This window comes from Lipophrys pholis (assembly GCF_963383615.2).
Source record: "Lipophrys pholis genome assembly, chromosome: 18".
NCBI lineage: Eukaryota > Metazoa > Chordata > Actinopteri > Blenniiformes > Blenniidae > Lipophrys > Lipophrys pholis.
The window spans coordinates 6,271,550-6,290,175 of NC_137646.1; positions in this window are offsets into that span (position 1 = coordinate 6,271,550).

Here is an 18,626-nt window from a genome sequence, read left to right on the forward strand (position 1 = left end):
CTGAAGAAACTACAGTTATTCTCCATTCTGGTCCTTTGTTTTGCTTCGCTTCATGCAGCACACATTGTCACTGGATGAATGAAGGAGGCAGATCAGTTTAGTAGCTGACCTCTGACCTCTGACCCTGAGCTTCACTGTGGTTACAGCTGCAGTGTGTTGCTGAAATAGGCTCAGAGAGAGTTAGACAACTTAGTCAATCATGTACGCAGCGGGTGTATAAAGAATAAACTTACCGTATTTTTCGGGCCATAAGGCGCATTTAAATGTCCATATTTTTTTCAAAAATCAACAGTGCGCCTTACATTCCGGTATGCCTTGTGTATCACTTCCAGCTGTGTTTACGGACCTAGCTGCGCCGCTGAGTATTTTGCCCATCGGATTTTGCCGCCTCGCGGAGTAATACACATTATGTACTGTAATACTGTTGTGTTTATTTAATGACCCTAAAATGGCTCCTGTGAAGAGACACGCTTACGAAGCAGAATTCAAGCTTAAGGCCATCAGTCACGCAGATCAACATGGAAATAGAGCAGCTGCGAGAGAATTTAATATTAACGAATCAATGGTACGTAAATGGAGGAAGCAAGCAGACGACCTGCGCCAAGTAAAAAAGACTAAAAAAGGTTTCCGCGGCAACAAAGCAAGATGGCCAAAGTTTGGAGACAACATTGATCAGTGGGTCATTCAACAGAGAGCAGCGGGTAGAAGCGTTTCTACTGTCACTATACGACTCAAGGCAACAGCAGTAGCGAGTGATATGCAAATCAACGACTTTCGAGGTGGCCCTTCTTGGTGCTTTCGTTTTATGAAAAGACGTAATCTCTCCATACGCACAAGAACTACCGTCTCACAACAACTGCCAAAAGATTACGTTGAAAAGCTAGCCCTTTTCCGCACCTACTGTGCGGGAAAGATCGCTGAAAAGAAGATCCGCGTAGAGCACATAACCAACATGGATGAAGTGCCACTCACCTTTGATATTCCCATGAACCGTACGGTCGAGAAAACGGGGACGAGCACGGTGTCTATCCTCACCACAGGGAACGAAAAGTCATCTTTCACGGTTGTCCTCAGTTGCCAGGCAAACGGCCAGAAACTACCACCGATGGTCATTTTCAAGAGAAAAACTGTTCCAAAAGAAAAGTTTCCAGCTGGCGTCATTGTCAAGGCAAATGCAAAGGGCTGGATGGACGAGGAGATGATGAGTGCGTGGCTGAGCGAAATTTACGTGCAGCGACCGAATGGCTTTTTCCACACATTTCCGTCCCTTTTGATCTACGACTCCATGCGCGCCCATCTCACTGACGCCGTCAAAGACCAGGTAAAGAAAACAAACTCGGAGCTCGCCGTCATTCCCGGTGGATTAACGAAAGAACTCCAACCGCAGGATATTGGCGTCAACAGGTCGTTCAAAGTTAAACTGCGAGCAACGTGGGAGCGCTGGATGACAGACGGCGAACACACATTCACCAAGACAGGGAGGCAACGCCGGGCAAGCTACTCGCTTATCTGCCAGTGGATCGTGGATGACTGGGCCAAGGTTTCCGTGACAAGTGTAGTTCGAGCGTTCACGAAGGCAGGAATCATCACGGAGCAGCCAAGTAACAGCGAGAGTGAGTCGGATGAGGACGAGAGGGATGCGGGTGTGCTTGACGCCACCATCGCACAACTGTTTAACTCAGACACTGATGGCGAAGATTTTGAAGGATTTGCGGAAGAGGAATGAACTGACAAGTATGTGTATTGTTTAGTATTTCACGAGTTATAGCTGAATTTTTTGAGTTTTTGAAATTATTCAGTTTATTTCGTATTTCATGAATAAAAACTAAAAAATTAGTTGAGTTATTGAAATTGTTGAGTTTATTAAGTATTTCATGAATTATAATCAAATTTTTTTTTATTTAAAACAAATGTTTTAATTATTGACTTTATAATAAATAAATTGAGTAATGTTTGACTTGTCTGGCCGTTTTGTCTCGCTTAATTGATGCGCCTTACAATCCGGTGCGCCTTATTTATGAAAATTGACACAGCTATTTATAGTGCGCCTAATGATCCGGTGCGCCCTATGGTCCGAAAAATATGGTACTATGCTCACTGCAGACCAGGTGGAACCATGGACTCAAAAGGACCTAATTTCACTGTAGCAGAAACCCATGCACTGCTGGAGGGTGTAAAGTGCCATTATGCCTCAATAGTAGGAAGTTCTGTTGTGGCTGGAATGTTGAGGAACAAAAGGAAGAAAGACATTTGGGTTGAATTCACCCAGAATGTGAATGCAATGGGGTCTGGCCAGAAGAGGATCTTGGAGCAGGTGAACTTTAGATGGAAGAATCTGAGGGCCAGAGCCACAAAGGACCTTGCTGAAACAAAAAACACCCAAACGGGCAACAAAGCCTTTAAGAAAGGTGAATACACAGATGTGGTTCTGGACATTATTGGAGGTGAGAAGCACAGATACTCCTGGCAGAGGAACAAATCAAGCTGGCCAAACTGTAGCAAACCAGGGCAAAACTTCACATCTGCCTCCTAAAAGCAAGGCTTGATTTTCAAGGTTGCTTTTAGGTCCTACTCGTCTGGTCTGTCCGACTCGGATGAAGAACCCTGAACATTCTTTATTCTGTTAACTATTGGACATTTAGCCTTTTTTTTTTTTTTTTTTTTTTTATTTAAGACTTTTTCAAAATATCCACAAAGTATTTCTTTATGTCCACTTGTTATTTGTTGTGGCTCAGATGCGTGGTCATAAAATAAATCATAAATAGAAGTGGATGTTTATGTTTATGTTATTTTTGTGTTTTGTCTCAAAATAAAAAACACTTAAAGTGTCCCCATGTTGGCTCTTCTACCTGTTGTTCTTTACATTGCTGGTAGCCCACATTGTGATATGTTGTCCCATTTAGAGCACTGGTAATCTGGATTTGGTCATCTTGAAAACTGTGTATCCAGATCAGGGTTATCCAATCCAATGTTGCTTTGAAAAACCGACATAAAAGTAAGACGGATTACCTGATCCTGGAAAGCAACAAATGAGATTTTCAAATCCGGATCATTTTGATCCAGATTACATTTTTTTGAACAACTGGCCCCTGGTGTTCTATAAATACAGTTTACAATTACATTCTTTTTTTTTCATACAGAGTTCAACTGTGTTGCATTCAAACACATCTTTCATTGCTCTTGTCATTTTCTCCACCACTTTATATTTCAGGTCTACACCCACATATATAGCTCCCCGTCCACCCGCCTTCCCCTCTCTGTTTAAGGAGTTGAACTCGTATCCATCAGGTCAAATCAGCTCCCTTCTCAGTGCTGATCCATGTTTCAGAGATGGTGACAATACTGAATGGTTGTTTGAACTGACCTACATACTGTTTGATTTGGCTGAAGTTTGAATAGAAGCTCCAACTATTGAAGGTAGAATTGAAAGTTTATTGTCCCTTTGAATTGTCCTGTTGAATTCATCTTGAGAGTAATAGCAGCAGTTGTCAGTGATGTAGTGGAAGTTATTGTCCGGGTCGACATCATCCTCCATGTCCTGATGTTTGTATTCAGTGTAATTGAATGTTTTTAATTCTGGAGGTTCAGTGTTTACAGTCATAGTAGCTGATGATGCCTTGTTTCTGGAGTTGTGTTTCATGTGGTTACTTCATGTAGTTTAACCTTATTCCAGTACTCAGCCTAATCTCTCCAGCTCCTCCATGTTGTGGATAGGCCTGTCGTGATAATCAATAAATCAATTAATTGTACAATAATTAAAAATGAGCTGGATAAGTTTGCCAGGCTGGATAATGTTTCATTTACCAAAGACGTCACTGTGAGCGGCGCTCATTCTGGTGTTAGTGAACAGCGCTCTCACAGTTTAACGTTGTTTTAGAGAGTTGCCAGATTTCGGAGCCTTCCAGTGGAAAACCCGGGTAAGTCTCACTGTAAACGGGCCTTAACATGTAGGGGGAAAACAGCCAATCTGGCAACAGCAGCCACCAGAGTCACAACACCGCATACGTCATCAAAATGTGAAGCATCACGACAAAACCAAGTAGAAGACAGCAGCTCTACCTCAGACTCTGTCTCCACCATTAATACTTCATCTTCGTATGGTTACCGTACTTTCCAGACGAAAAGCCACTACTTTTTTTTCTTTACATGCTTTGAACTATGAGGAGGACGACTCGGCTTTTTAAGGGTTAACAAGCTTCATGCTGCTGAAACTGGGTGATGCGTTCAGGTGCATCACGTAACTCCAAAGCTCGCAGCAACATATTGAAAAAAAAAGAATTATGACCTCGTTAATTTTTGGAACTCTGAATTTAGAACTATGAACTGAACTAGTTCATATTAAAATTTGTTAACTGAACTTTGAACTAGTTCATGTAGAAACTGAACCTTCCCAACACTGCCTGACAATCACTCTTGTATGGGGAGGCGGGGCACCTGGCACACCTGAGAGCAGCATGAGAGCCCCGTGAGGAGGAGAGGGAGAGATGAGGTTGTTTTGATTATTTACTTTGGATATTTACAATCTCTTTTTTCATAATACAATTCCAATTTTAAATATTCTTAAGAAATAAAAGTTTATTTATCTTTAAAAGGGTATACTTGCATTATTATACCATTATTAATATATTAGTGGAAAAATGGTATGAAAACAGCAATATTATCGTTTATCGCAACAGATTCTGGGACAATTTATCGTCCAGCAAAATTTGTTATCATGACAGGCCTAGCGCTGCGTTCCGTGCACGCTCTCGAAGTCTAAAGGTGCAGCTCAAGGACTGAACTTCCCAGTCGCCGGCTGGCAGGCCGAGGTCTGAGTTGTTTTGTTTTTTGTTCCCGCGATTTGAAATGACTTTTATCAGTTAGATGGAGAAAAATCATGCGTCTGCGTCAAACTGCGCCTCCTAGTGCCTAAAGTTTAAAATCCACACAGACAGAATATGATTCCCAAAAACCTAAACTGATATAAGTTCTCAATATTAACTCCATCAATGGATATTGTGTCTTCACCTTTTAACAACAAAACAATCAATATACTCACTTCTCCAGTTAAAACACTCGTGGACAAAGTTTAGAAGTGGCACTTCAAAAATAGTTGAATTCTGGTTGTAAAAGTTCCTGGACTGGTGTCTCCTGAGGTTAACTGATGAGTGAAGAGCCAACTGGTTCTGTAAACTCTGTTGGGTGATTCTTCAAAGCTCAGTGTGACATCACAAAGCGCCTTAACCAACTTCAAGGCTCGGTGTGGTCACACGGGATCAAAGAAGTTAAGCCCCGCCCATTTGGGCCTGCTGCCATGACTACCATCAAGCGTAGAAACCAATTTATAGACCTGTGACTGTTTAAGCAAAACTTTAACACCTATTTTATCTTCAATATTTTTCAAATAAATAACAATCCAATGATGGATGAACGAAAAGCAGGCCTGAAAGTCATCAGGTGCTAAATCAGCACCGTGTAGTACAGAAGGTCAGTTTGTGATCTGTAGTCGTCTGTTTCTGTAAATATACATTTTGCTGATTAATTGTGTGGCACTGATGTATAAACTCAGTGAGTGAGGATGGTGCTACGAAAATCCCCCCCAAAAAACACACATCAGCCACACATCATGGACTTTATAGGTCAAAGTAGTGACGAGAAGAAAGAAGATTCCCATGTGGCGTTATCATGGACTCTAATGTTCTTGTGCCATTTGCATTTCAGATTGTTCGTGTGATAATTATTTCTCCTACTTTTAATGTTGGATGAATTATTGCTAAAATCAATAATTAGGGGCTGGTGTATAGGAATCAGGGTTTGGGGAGCACAGTGTGAATGTGTGTGTGTTTGCTGGCCCCTGTGGCATGAAGGAGTATTGTTGCGTTGGAGTAGATGGGGGCTTGTGTGAGCGCGCTTGGGGGCGGATAGGAGGCTTGAAAGGTGCACTCACCTCGGGGTGTGGTAAGGAGAGAGACAGTTTGGGTAGCCGCCAAATATTCCACAAGTCTACAAATATTCAAGCCAACTAAAAAAGTTGCCAAAATGACTCTTGCACACTTTGTGTTTTGTAAAATACCTTAAATAGGCGCGGCTCAATGTCCGACTGGGACTTGTGGTGACTGTGCATCCAGTGAGCCCTTTAGCTCAGACCCATTGTGGTATCGCTTCTCGGCCTTTTGGCTAAGACAGTGGTCCCCTCCTTTGGGTGGTGAAATCGTTTGCCTGTCGTGGTAGTGATTTCCTACTTGTTTAGGAGGACATCTATTTTTTTCAGGAATATTATTTCTCTTTTGCATTTTGTTTGTAGTTGAGTATTTTTGTCCTGAAAAAAAGTGTTGTTGTGCAGACTGAGGGGAGCTGTTCTAATAGCTTTCTCTCTGTCTGCTCGACCTTTTATTGCTAACTTTTAAAGTTTATTTATAATTTTAACTATTTATTGTATTCTTAATTGTTTTTTTTTACCTTTTTAAGCTGGTGGTGCCTCCAACATGTCGGCCAGTCATGCCGGCATTAGGAGGCACCACAGCGTACGTTTTACTTTTGTAGAAAAAGAAGGGAAATTGGTATGTATGTCACGCCTTGATTTTTCCAGGAAGCTCGTGCAAGGTGTGCTCAACTTTTCCCCGACAGACCTGAATTGTGTCCTGACCCTGCCCTTCAACAAAGGATTTGATGTAAGTTTTTGTTCTGCAGCACTCCTGCGACAGTTCTGGTTACGTTTTGAAAATGTAAAACCCCAGTTTGCTGTGTTCAATGTGGAGAAGCTTTCTGACAATGCGCTTAAAACCGTTATTGTCAGAATGTTCAATGAAACAGTGAATGCAGAAGACATCTGTGCATGGCTGGGTAGATACTGCACTGTTAAAGGCCAGGCTACCAAGGTGAGGGATGAGGACGGCATCTGGAATTGCGCTTGGAGGGTCCCCATTCAACAATGGCAGGACCCCCAGGGCTTCCAGGGCCTGAAACACCTCCCACCCATGGTAGTCCTGGGTGACAACAGGGGCTATATTCATTACCAGGGCCAGCCCAAGCTCTGCCGTAAGTGTGGTCAGCACGGCCACCTGGCTGAAGCCTGTGAGCTGGTCGTTTGCAGGAAGTGCCGAGAAATTGGTCACACCTTTGAGGAGTGTACCAATGGCAGAAGGTGCAACCTCTGTGGAGAGACAAACCACCTCTTCAGAGATTGCCCCAAATCCTTTGCCAACAAGTTGAAGGCAGCAAAACAGACAGAAAAGGAAGGAAGTGACGGACACGAGGAACAGGTGCAAGAGATAATTGAAGAGGCGGGTATTGTGAACCCTGATCCCCCACCAACCACTGTGGTTGGAGGAGAAGGATCAGTTGAGGCAGAAGGGGAGGGGCCTGCAAAGACCTCCTCAGGTGAATCCACCGGAGATGAGAGCAGGCAGGCAGCAGGTGGAGCTGTTTCCAGTGGTGAGGAAAGCCAGGGATCCAGCAATGATGCCTCCCTCCCCAATGCCCAACTCCCCAAGAGACCGGCATCAGAATTGTCCTCTGAGTCTCCCCAGGGCTCAGAGAAGAGGGGAAGAGTTGAGGTGTACTCAGACAGTTCGTCTGTGGAGGAACCCAGAGTCTTCCCCTCCAATTCACCCATTGAGGTTTCTTTTCTTTCAATTGCTCTGCAATCAACCCCAAAAGGCTCAAAAATGGATTGCAGGTTGCAGGAGAGACCAACTCCCAGAGCCCGAACGGGGAACAGAGCTCAAACCCTTCACACCTCACCTATAGAAGTGAAGGAAGAGCTCAGTTCACAAGTGATAACTTAGTCACTGTTTTTAACTGATTTTATAGTTCAAACTTTGTAAATGTCCTACCTGTTGTTTTTAACCATACTCATGACCCTCACCTTCTCTACCATCAATGTGAGAAGTGTGAAGTCGAGAGTTAGAGCCCAGAGTGTTTTATCCTTTTTAAGTTCATTTAAGTCGGATGTGTTTTTATTACAAGAGTGTGCTATACCGTTTTTAAATTCTTACAAACAGTGGGAGGAGGTGTGGCCACTCCCGTCAGTATGGAGTGGCTCCAGCAGTAGTAAAAATGATGGAGTGGCCATTTTAATAAATAATCCCCGGATCTTGGTGAAGGGCAGCACTGTGGTGAGAGACGGTAGGGCACTTTTAATACATTTGACTTTTATGGACCAGGATTTTAAGCTCTTGAATATTTATGGTTTTAATGACGAAAATGATAGGTATGACCTTTTAGAGGAACAGCACATGGCTGTTGCCACGGACCCCTCCATGAACCCAAAGACGACAGCAATGGCTCATTTCTGGATGGGGTCCTACCTTCGAAGGATTAAGATTTTACCCATTGATCTTAAAATACCAGTTTCTTTTAACCTGCCATCGGCCTATGATTTTATCAAGACATTTTTTAAACAGTTTAACCTGGAACAGGAGGAGTTGCAGATTTTAACTAACCACAAATGTCTCATTTCTGTTGTGCAGGAACGGGAACCAGTGAGTCCAGTGCGCGGGCTTGCACTCGGTGAGCCCTCCACAGTTTGGCGCAACGTGAACCATCCTGTCCTCCCAAACAGACTCCGGGACCTGTCATGGCTGGTGGCTCACGAGGTTCTCCCAGTCAGGGCCGTCATGCACTCCCGAGGAATGGCAACGCACTCACCTTGCCCCCGGCCTGGTTGTGGCGCTCCTGAGTCGGTGAGGCACCTCCTCTGGGAGTGCAGCGCTGCCGTAGACCAGTGGGCAACGGCCGGCTCCTTGCAATTCCCGTACTTACCAGCAGGGGGGGGTCCTTATAGCACAGCTGGTGCTATACGGGGTGAGCCACGAGTTCATGACAAAGAAGGACTTTGAAAAGATGTGACTCACCCTGGCCGCCATCAAAGACGCCACCTGGACCTCCAGAAACCTGCTGGTAAGAAGGCATAGGCAGATCCCCTCCGTGGCTGTGATCCAGATGGCCGCAGCGACGGTCCGCGAGGTGGAAGCTGCAGGCGGCAGGCCGAGGACACAGCCACAAAGACGAATCGCCTCCCTGCCCATTCGGACGAAGGAGCCGGAGCCTCACGAGAAAAGGTCAAGGCAGCGGCGGCCTGGCTCTCCGGGTGTGGACGGAGGTAAGGAGCAGGAGGGAGAGGACCTCCTCTGAGCACCATGGCAGAACCCCGAGAGACCAAATGTTTGGGAGAACAGGATGAGTTCCCCTTGATAGGGACTCACTGCTCTCCTGCACAACAGAATAGACCTTTTAAACTGAATGCACCCCTATTTATTGACTTTTACAACGATAGACACTTTTTATTTCTTCATGTTTCTCATTTTACTCAACAGGTCCTGCTTTATTTGTAAATCTCTATTTATTTAAAGTACTGTATTTATGATATTTTAAAACAGAAGCTTGTTCCTTGTTTGCTTTTATGTGTGAAATGAGTGAAAACATCTGTGTCGAAATTGAAGAAAATGAACTGTAAAATGTGTCAATAAAATCTTGTAAAAGAAAAAATCTGTTCTTATCAGTTTAATATCTGATATGTCCCCTATCTGGGGGGACTCAAAGTTAAGCAAAGAAAGCAAGTTTCAAAAGAAGTGTAGAACAAAGATCCTGTCTGTGTCAGCAGGGGTGTGAGCCTGTCACTGTTGCTAACTTGGTGACTTTGTCACTAAATCTGGTGACTTTTCAGGTCCTGTTGGCAACTTTTATTGTGAAAAGCGACCAGCGACAAATCTAGCGACTTTCTAGTGTGTTTGGCGACTCTGAGGTGAAAGCAGGTCTGGTTCTGCAGTCACTGTGGTCAACGAGCAGCGGGTCCTGCTGTGAGCCCCTCCCCCGTCCTGAAGCATTGACAGACCTGCGGTCAGTCTGACAGTCCCTCCCTCCCTCCTGCAGTCAGACCAGAGGAGACCCTCACCACACTGCGTCCACACTGAGAAGGAACCGCGCATGCGCAAGGCCGCCGCTGCTTTACTGAGCGGCAAGTAAATCTAAATATTGTTTCAATCACACTGAGGCCTGTGGCCTGTACTAGGAACCCTGATCAACATATCCAGGATCTCTCTGTTTCCTGGGTTGACTGATCCTGATCACCGTTACTACCAAGCAGGTTATCAACTCTCTGGTTCAACCCAGACCTACGTGTGCTTGTTCACATGAAAGGGGCGGAGTTTGCAGCGTCTGACCAATCACACACAGAGAAACTCTGCAGAGCAGTTTACAGATTACTGAAGGAGCAGTTAATCTCTGAGATTATGAAGAATTAAAACACATCCAGCAGCTAAAAGCAACACTGCTGCTGCTGCCGCCAAAGCCAGAACATTCCTGACTTGTTAATGCTGACTTGGTGAGATTATACCAGATTAATCCATCAGACTATATAAACAGACAGCACTGTGATCACTCAGTTTCACTTTATTCCAGCAGAAACGTGTCGGGCTGAACTTCCTCACTGATCTTCTTTTAGTTTAGATTTTCCATCCAGTTGTTTTGAGGCTGAGTTTCTCTTGTGTTTTATGTTGGAATATTAATTCATCACCGTGACGACAGGAGTAGTTCTGGTTCCATAAATTCCTGTTTCTGCAGTTCTGTCAGGTGTGATCATTAAGCTCATTATTCCAGATCAACCCTCGTGGAGAGAAACAGACTTGGAACAAGTCAAGAACAAAAACTTCCTTCAAAGCCTCAGAGACCAGGATTTATTTTATTATGTCAAAAAGATTTCTAAATTACTTTCTCATCTCCGCTCTGCTGCAGCTCAGTGCTGAACCTGCCCACCAATCACCATCATCTAAGAATGGGCAGGGCATGTTCCAATAGATCTGATTGGTCAGGAGGCGGAGCTTTGACCTTTTATCAAGAACATAACCTGCTCCGGAGCAGGTTAGACTTTCAGGGTATGTTACCATGGTGATTTATCATGTTGAGAAGTGAACGAGCGTCATAGTACAGGAAACCCAGGGTTAATCCTTGAAGTTATCTGGATAAGAGAATATCCAGCTTCGTAGTACAGGCCACACAACAGGCTTTTGGTTTGATTTTTTTGTTTGTCTTCATGTTACTCAATTTTTTAATGTGTTCTTTAAATTCAATATAGAATTTAAAAAAATCTGGGTTTACTTTTGCTAATCTCAATTTGTGAATGTGAAATTTTCCAATTAGAATTATTAAATTAACTATAAATTCTATTGTTGTAATCATAATATACAATTACACTTTTACAATCAATTTGAAGATTATTCTTTTGTTTTACACATTATATAATTCTGACTTTTAGATCATAGGGTCGTTGAATAAGAACAGTCAAACAATAAATTACTTAATCATTCGTTTTCGCTGTTACAAACGCTGCATTTATTTTCAATTTCTATAAATTTGGATAAGTATACATTTGTTCTATATATGTTGTGCAAAACATTAATATGTACTTGCTTAATTTTATTGATAAAACAAGATGTGCATGGTAATAACCATGCTCTCTGCCAATTAATGTCTGTCAAGATCTTCTTCCATAAAGATTTTCCTCTGGGACTTCTTCTTTTTTCATAAAAACAGTTTCTTATGTGTTTATTACTACATTTATGATCCAAAATGTCTCTACAGTAGAACCTCTGAGGAGCGGACCCGGTAAGAGAGGACAACCTGCCTGACGAGGACAATGGACAGGTTGTCCTGGGACATTTCAAGCTGAGCGACACTAAAACAGCCAAACTACTTGGGCTGGACCCGATTGTTGGATTATTCAGACCTTGTGGTGTCAGGAGATTAGTTCTGAGATGTGAATCATCGCTGCTTCCCCGCAGCACGGTGCTGCTCTGAGAAGCTCCTCTCCGTCAGAACCGCCATACGTTCCACATTGCGTGTCCGGGGACTGTCCGCGGGCCGCGGGTGATACACGATTGCCTCCATCCTCCACTCCTGTGCTCGTATTCAGGAAGCGTCTCAGAGTCCTCTTAGGGAGCTCCTGTCTTAGCCTCAGAGTTCTTAGCAAGGAATCTGAGCTTCAAAGTGATTCAGGAAGTTTCTAAGAGCAACTCTGAGCGAGGAGTTGACAGCAACTTTTATCTTAGGGAGGAGGCCAGGTCGACCCCGTTGCCATGTATGACGCAGTCTGCTGAAAGCTGATTGGTTGTTAGAGAAAGGAAGAAAGAAAAAAGCCTCTGTGCTCCTCCTAATGAATGGAGAGTAAAATTAACCCATCAAATATCTTGGGCTCTATTAAAAATGTGTAATCATGAAAAGTATTTAGGTCTATTTTATGAAACTCAGACAAATTAATTGAATTTGTACACAGCTTAAGAATGATAGAACTTTCCTGGTTCACATGTCGATTATTACATTGATTTGATTCTTGTTCTCTTATTTTTACCACTTAATGTATTTGATATTAATGGTGGAGGCGACGCAGCGTCACCACTTCCTGTGATTTACCACCAATGTGGGGCTGTGAAAGAACCGTAACGGTCAGACTGACACTCTGCTGACGGAGGACTGGGACAAACCCCCGTCATCACCGCTGCACTGCTGCAGCCTACTTGTAGTGACGTAGCACAATGTTGTGATCACCTTCATCTGGGGCGTTACTGCGTTGCTTTGCTGTGGGAGAAATCAGCTTTCTCAGTTCTGCAGTGATACTTTGTGCAGATTTCATTTACCCTGCATATATTGAGTTTGTTCATAACAAGTCATTTATATTTGCCTACAATCTTTGTCCTGCATTTTATTATGGTAACAATCAACTGATAAAAGAATAAAAAGTCCCCAAATCTTTCAAATATCATGAGAAAAGCTTTATTTTTATTTTCATTCAAATTTGCATATTGATGATGATTCGCTTCATAAATAATGACACATTGTTCTCCCCCACATTAAAGTAGATGAGCTGCTTATCTTAGTAAAAAGTATCTGCAATACTGGTCGTGTACTTCAAATACTCCTTTTCCCTCCTCCTGCTCCCCATGTCTCCAAAGCTGCTTCTTCATACTGACACCTACTGGATATAGGGGGAACTGCAGGTCAGTATTTCTATTGCGTCCATCCATCCACCCATAACAAAACCCATTTAATGTCAAAGATGTTGATCATTTTCTTCTCAACTCATAATGATGATCATTCAGTAAGTTGTATTTTCCATAAAATTATCCAGTCTGTTTACATATAATGTTTTAAAGTTGTTGTTTTTTTCTCAAACAGAGGAAACAAATTCTAGAATATCAGATTGAGTATTTGTCTACAGTTTTATAGCTTGGAACCACCTTGGCTATTTTAATCCTGTCAGGAAAAATACCTGTTAAAAAGGATCTATTGCATATATAAGTAATTGCTTAAGAATACAGTATATTACATCTTTTACGCAAGACATATCAATTGTTAGAATCACGAGACTTTTAAACTTTCTGTGCACTTCTGAAACATCACTTTCAAAAACTCCATCTAGAAACATTGAAATACTGTTTTAAAATGTCAAATCAAAGTGACAGTCTCATACATGAGGTTTAATTTCCTTTGTCATCTACTGAAACATGGTGTGACTGTAGTACTTAGTAGTGTAAATGTAATCAATGAGAGATTTGTACAATTCAGAAACTTTTCGATATAGAAATCTTAAAATATGAGTTACTTCCAGATTAAAGTCATTGAAAGAACTTAACGGTTTGATCTCATTTAAAATGGTCTTTTTGCACAACTTGCTGTTTCTTAACAAGCTTAACAGCCTCATCTAACGTCTCAACACTCAACAGTGTGCTTTAAGGAACGTGAAGTTTAAATGTCACTCAAGTCAAAATATTCCACATCGCATACATTTTTTTGTTGTTGGTGGTTGTTGTTAGAATAAATAGTTTGAGACGAGGAAATCATTGCATGTTTCCACTGAAGAGTTTTACTTTCATGATATGTACTTCAGTACGTGTTGCAGGTAAACAAACAGTAGTTTTTCCTCCGTAGTGTAAAAAGAGTGAAAAATGAAATTACGACTCATTAATGTTAAATAAAAACAGTGAAGAACAAAAGCCATTGGATTCATGTCAACATTTTACTTCCATTTCTTCAAAGTTCACATCTGCTCATACAAGATTTTTAACCTCACATTTTTCAAACCACAGAAAGCAGCATTGTTAGAACTAATAATGAAATGTGCTTCCTTAACATTCATTATCAAGCAGGGACCTTTTGTCAGCCTCTGTGCAGTTCAACACAAATGGAAACCAAACTGATTGAAATCTTCTCATTTTGGTGACAAACCAGAAACTAAATGATTTCCTGAAGCGTCTCAACAGGGTTTAAATCAGCAATGTTGACTTCAAACTGGAGGAGACCTTGTGATTCTGGGCTCAAGCTGGACTTCCTGAACCACATCTGTTGGAGCTCCATTCCCATCTCCACATGTCCACATGTCCAAGTGTCCTTGAGCAAGACACTGAACCCCAAACTGCTCCCAGTGGATGGACTGAGTGCCTTGCATGGTCGCCGCCTCCATTGGTGTGTGAATGAATGGGTGAATGTGATTAACAGTGTAAAGCACTTTGGGGACTGCTAAAGGCCTCTGCATCCTCCCATAAGAAGAAGAAGAAAAGTTCAGCGCTGACGTCAGCCAGCTGCTGGAAAAAATGCTTGTTCAGCAGGAGAGTTCATACTCTCACCCCCTCACAGCTGACACTTCTGTAAAACGGTTTAACTTTTCAACTGCAGCTTATTTCTCACTTCAAGCGTTTTCAGAAATACATTTCTCTGAAGTGTTTCAGTAAGAAAAGAGAAAGTTTGTGTCCAGGACATGATGTTGGTCTGCTTTTAACTGCAGGAACTGACAGTCCTGACGGTTGGTACTGCTGAACAAAAAGTCTCTGGCCAGAGGGAGCTGGCTGAAGAACATGACATCATTTAGTACGGCAAGACTCTGGAGTGCCCAACTTTCTTCTTGTTCTTATGGAGGATGAATCGGCTTTTATACGGTGGAAAAGCACTATATAAGTGAAATCCATCCACACATCTCACATAGAGTCTTTCATGATTTCATCTCTTTATGGTTTTTCATGTGTCGGCACAATTTACTACGATCACAGAAACTTCTCCCACATGTTTCACAAGAATACGGCTTCTCACCTGTGTGAGTTCTCTTGTGTATCTTCAAATAACTCCCTCGACTGAAACTTTTCCCACATGTTTCACATAAATACGGCTTCTCACCTGTGTGAGTTCTCTTGTGTCTCATCAAATCATTTGATCCACAGAAACCTTTCCCACATGTTTCACAAGAATACGGCTTCTCACCTGTGTGAGTTCTCTTGTGTATCTTCAAATTATTTGATGCACTAAAACTTTTACCACATGTTTCACAAGAATACGGCTTCTCACCTGTGTGAGTTCTCTTGTGTTTCTTCAAATCATTTGATCCCCTGAAACTTTTCCCACATGTTTCACAAGAATACGGCTTCTCACCTGTGTGAGTTCTCTTGTGTATCTTCAAATTATTTGAACATCTGAAACTTTTCCCACATGTTTCACAAGAAAATGGCTTCTCACCTGTGTGAGTTCTCTTCTGCACCAACAAACCATCCTGTCCGGTGGAACTTTTAACAAAGATTTCACCACTTTTCTTCTTATCATTGAAAGTTGTTAAATTCTGACGTAATTGAGGTTTTTTCTGGACCATATTTCCACATGTTTCCTCACAAAGAAGCTTTTCACATTCAGCCTGCTTCTCTGACACAGGGAACTTGTCCACACAATCACTCTGAAACATGCTTCTTCTTTTCATCTCTGCATTTCTACACTGATAAAAATATTCTGCTCGATCTACTTCTAAAAATCAAGGCAACTTTTTGCATCATTTATTTATGTTGACCAAGCAAGATTGTTCTTTGTTTAAACTACCCACTTATTTTCTTACATGAAAAATTTAATCCAAGTAAAATGAACATAATTTTTTCAAGTAGACTACGCAAAACTAAACTTTGTATTAATTACTAAATTTTTTCGATGTAGTAAATGAAATTTTGAAGTAAATCCAACTTGATTTTATTATGTAGTTCAAATGAAACTAAACGTTGTATAAATTATTACCTTTTTTCAATGTAGTAAATGACATTTTGAAGTAAAACCAACTTGATTTTATTATGTAGATCAAACAAAACTAAACCTTGTATAAATTAATTTTTTTTAATGTATTTGACATTTTTATGTAAAATTAACTTAATTATGTCATGTACATCAAACATGACTTTGTTGTTTTCATATACTTTTTTAGATATTGAAAATTAATTCTGAAAGGAAAACATTGACATTTTAACACACGGTGCACAAATAGCCATTGTATTACTTATTTTCCTGATCACTCACATGAAGTGAGAGTTTTAATTTTAATGTTGTATTTTAAATTCAGAAAGTATTCCTTATAACATATTTGAAATGCATGCCTTAGGATGATAGTAAAACTTAATAAGCCAAGTCCTTGGTTTTTCCTCGGTTGTGAATAGTGCAGCAAATGAGTGACATTGGGGGAAAAATGCATTTCTCATTTCAGAGTATCACTTTTTATTGTGCCATGTCTTGCTTTATTTATATACACAGACCATGGTGCACATCTGAACAGCACACACGGAAACAAAAATATTGTGCGTTTATCCTCGCCCAAAGGGGGCTTTACCAATGATAAAAAAGGAAAGGCCTCCAAGCAATCAGGACTTTGCCCTATCAGACCAGAGACATATTTTACAGCCAATCACAACAACACTTATAAAAAGATGGCTGCTTGTTCCCCCCCAAAAAACTTCCTCCAATCAAAGTAGAATGAAACATTTGAATCATCTGAAAACATCTGACAAGATGCAACAGGCGACAGGCAACCCGGTAAAGACATCTTGACTCGTGTGTTCAGTTCTGCCTTCTGGCCTCAACCTGAGTTCCATCAATCAAATAGCTAGTTCAAGCTATAATACAAAATACAAGTTAAATCAAATGCCTGAGATTCTAGTGGTTTCTAGGCGAGAACTGAATTTTTTAGAACATTTAAAAGTTCTTTTGTTGTCCACATTGACAAACAAACAGCAATGAAAAACACACTTTTATGAAAGTCTGAACATCATAAATCCAATTTGGCAAAAAAGTACCTTAAAAAAATAATACCATTATGGCATGGAACAAAGTTAACAAGATTTTTACCCAAAGAATTACTGTTATTTCACTGCAGAACAGTCAGATTTCTTAAATACCCTTATAACCTAAAACAAAAAGCAGGTTTGCTTGGGCCAACCAGAGCCATTTAAAGTTCAAAATAATGAGGAAATCCCCCCCCCCCCCCCCCCCCCAAAAAAAATGGGCACTGTACACCAGCATCAAAACCTCAAAGCTTGCAGTGTAACCTGAGAGAGTGCATTATAAAACAAAAAAAGGGTGTCACTCAAGCTCTCAACCTTCAATGTAGTGTGTGGCTTTAGGCGTGAAGACTGACTTTAAGATCATGCACCTTGGAGGACATTCTTTTGTTGCCATCCTCCTGCTCAAGGAAGATCTTCTGAAAGACCTCGAAAGTGTACTTCAGTTTCTTAGGGTAGCTTAGTTCCAGGGCATAGATGAGGCCCATGAGGTATGCACAAGCATGTGCCACATTGGGAACCCCAAAAAGTACTTCAGTTCCCTCGATGGTGACCCCGACTTCTGTCTGGCCTTCGCTCCCAGCTTTGCTGACCACAAAGATGTTGAGAACAAACGTCGTAAGGGCATCCTGGACATTTACAGCATCATCATCATCATATATCTGCGGAATACACAAAAGACAATCAAGCCTACATCTTTATCAATAAGAGCGACGCACAGAATTCTTCATCATTATGTCTCTTATCAGCCAGGAGAAAAGACAAGTGTTGTGAAGGTATTGGCTAAAAACACATACACAATCAAACAATCCCTCTTAATCTACAAGATGTATTTCACCTACAGTAAATGTCATTGTGTTGAGTTGTGTTCAGTGCTCGCCACAGAACACGGGCATATCGCCAATGGAGACTCGTGGCTTGGTAAGGATGTGTAAACAATTTTCTCTTATCAACATTTAAATTAATAGGAATCTCAAAATAAAAGAGAGAATATGGCTTACTTTGCTTAGTTCTAGCAGGTTTATAAAGACCCTATTGTATTGTATAGTGTATGTATTTATTTTCATAAGTTAAAATACTTACCAGTAGTTTAAAAGCTGACGGCAGATAATTACTTCAACCTTTAGCTGTCCTAGAATTAAATGTTTTGTCTCAAACAGGCAGGGCTTTAAATTAGACTGCTAGCGGAGGTATATCTTATTTACCTGGTAGTCCTTGATTAAATCCTCCATATTTTCTCCAAGATAGAGAATAAGGCCTCTGATTACAGCTTCTCTTCGGGACTCAATGCTGTTGTCCTACAACAAATTCGATATGAAAGAATGTTATGTACAGATATCATATAACTATTTACAAATGAGTTTATGTTGTAGCTATAAGTACCTCATTTAACATGTCAAGGGTCACATCAAGCTTCTTCCCCACAGCTCCTCCCTTCCTCCTGTACAGGCTCAACAGTTTAGGTGAGAATTGATCCAGCTTCCCCAGGAAGGTGGACTGCAATGGCTTCAGTGTGATCCTCCGAAATTCCTCCTCAATCTAAGAGACGAAGACAGAAAAGGAAAAAAAAAACATCAC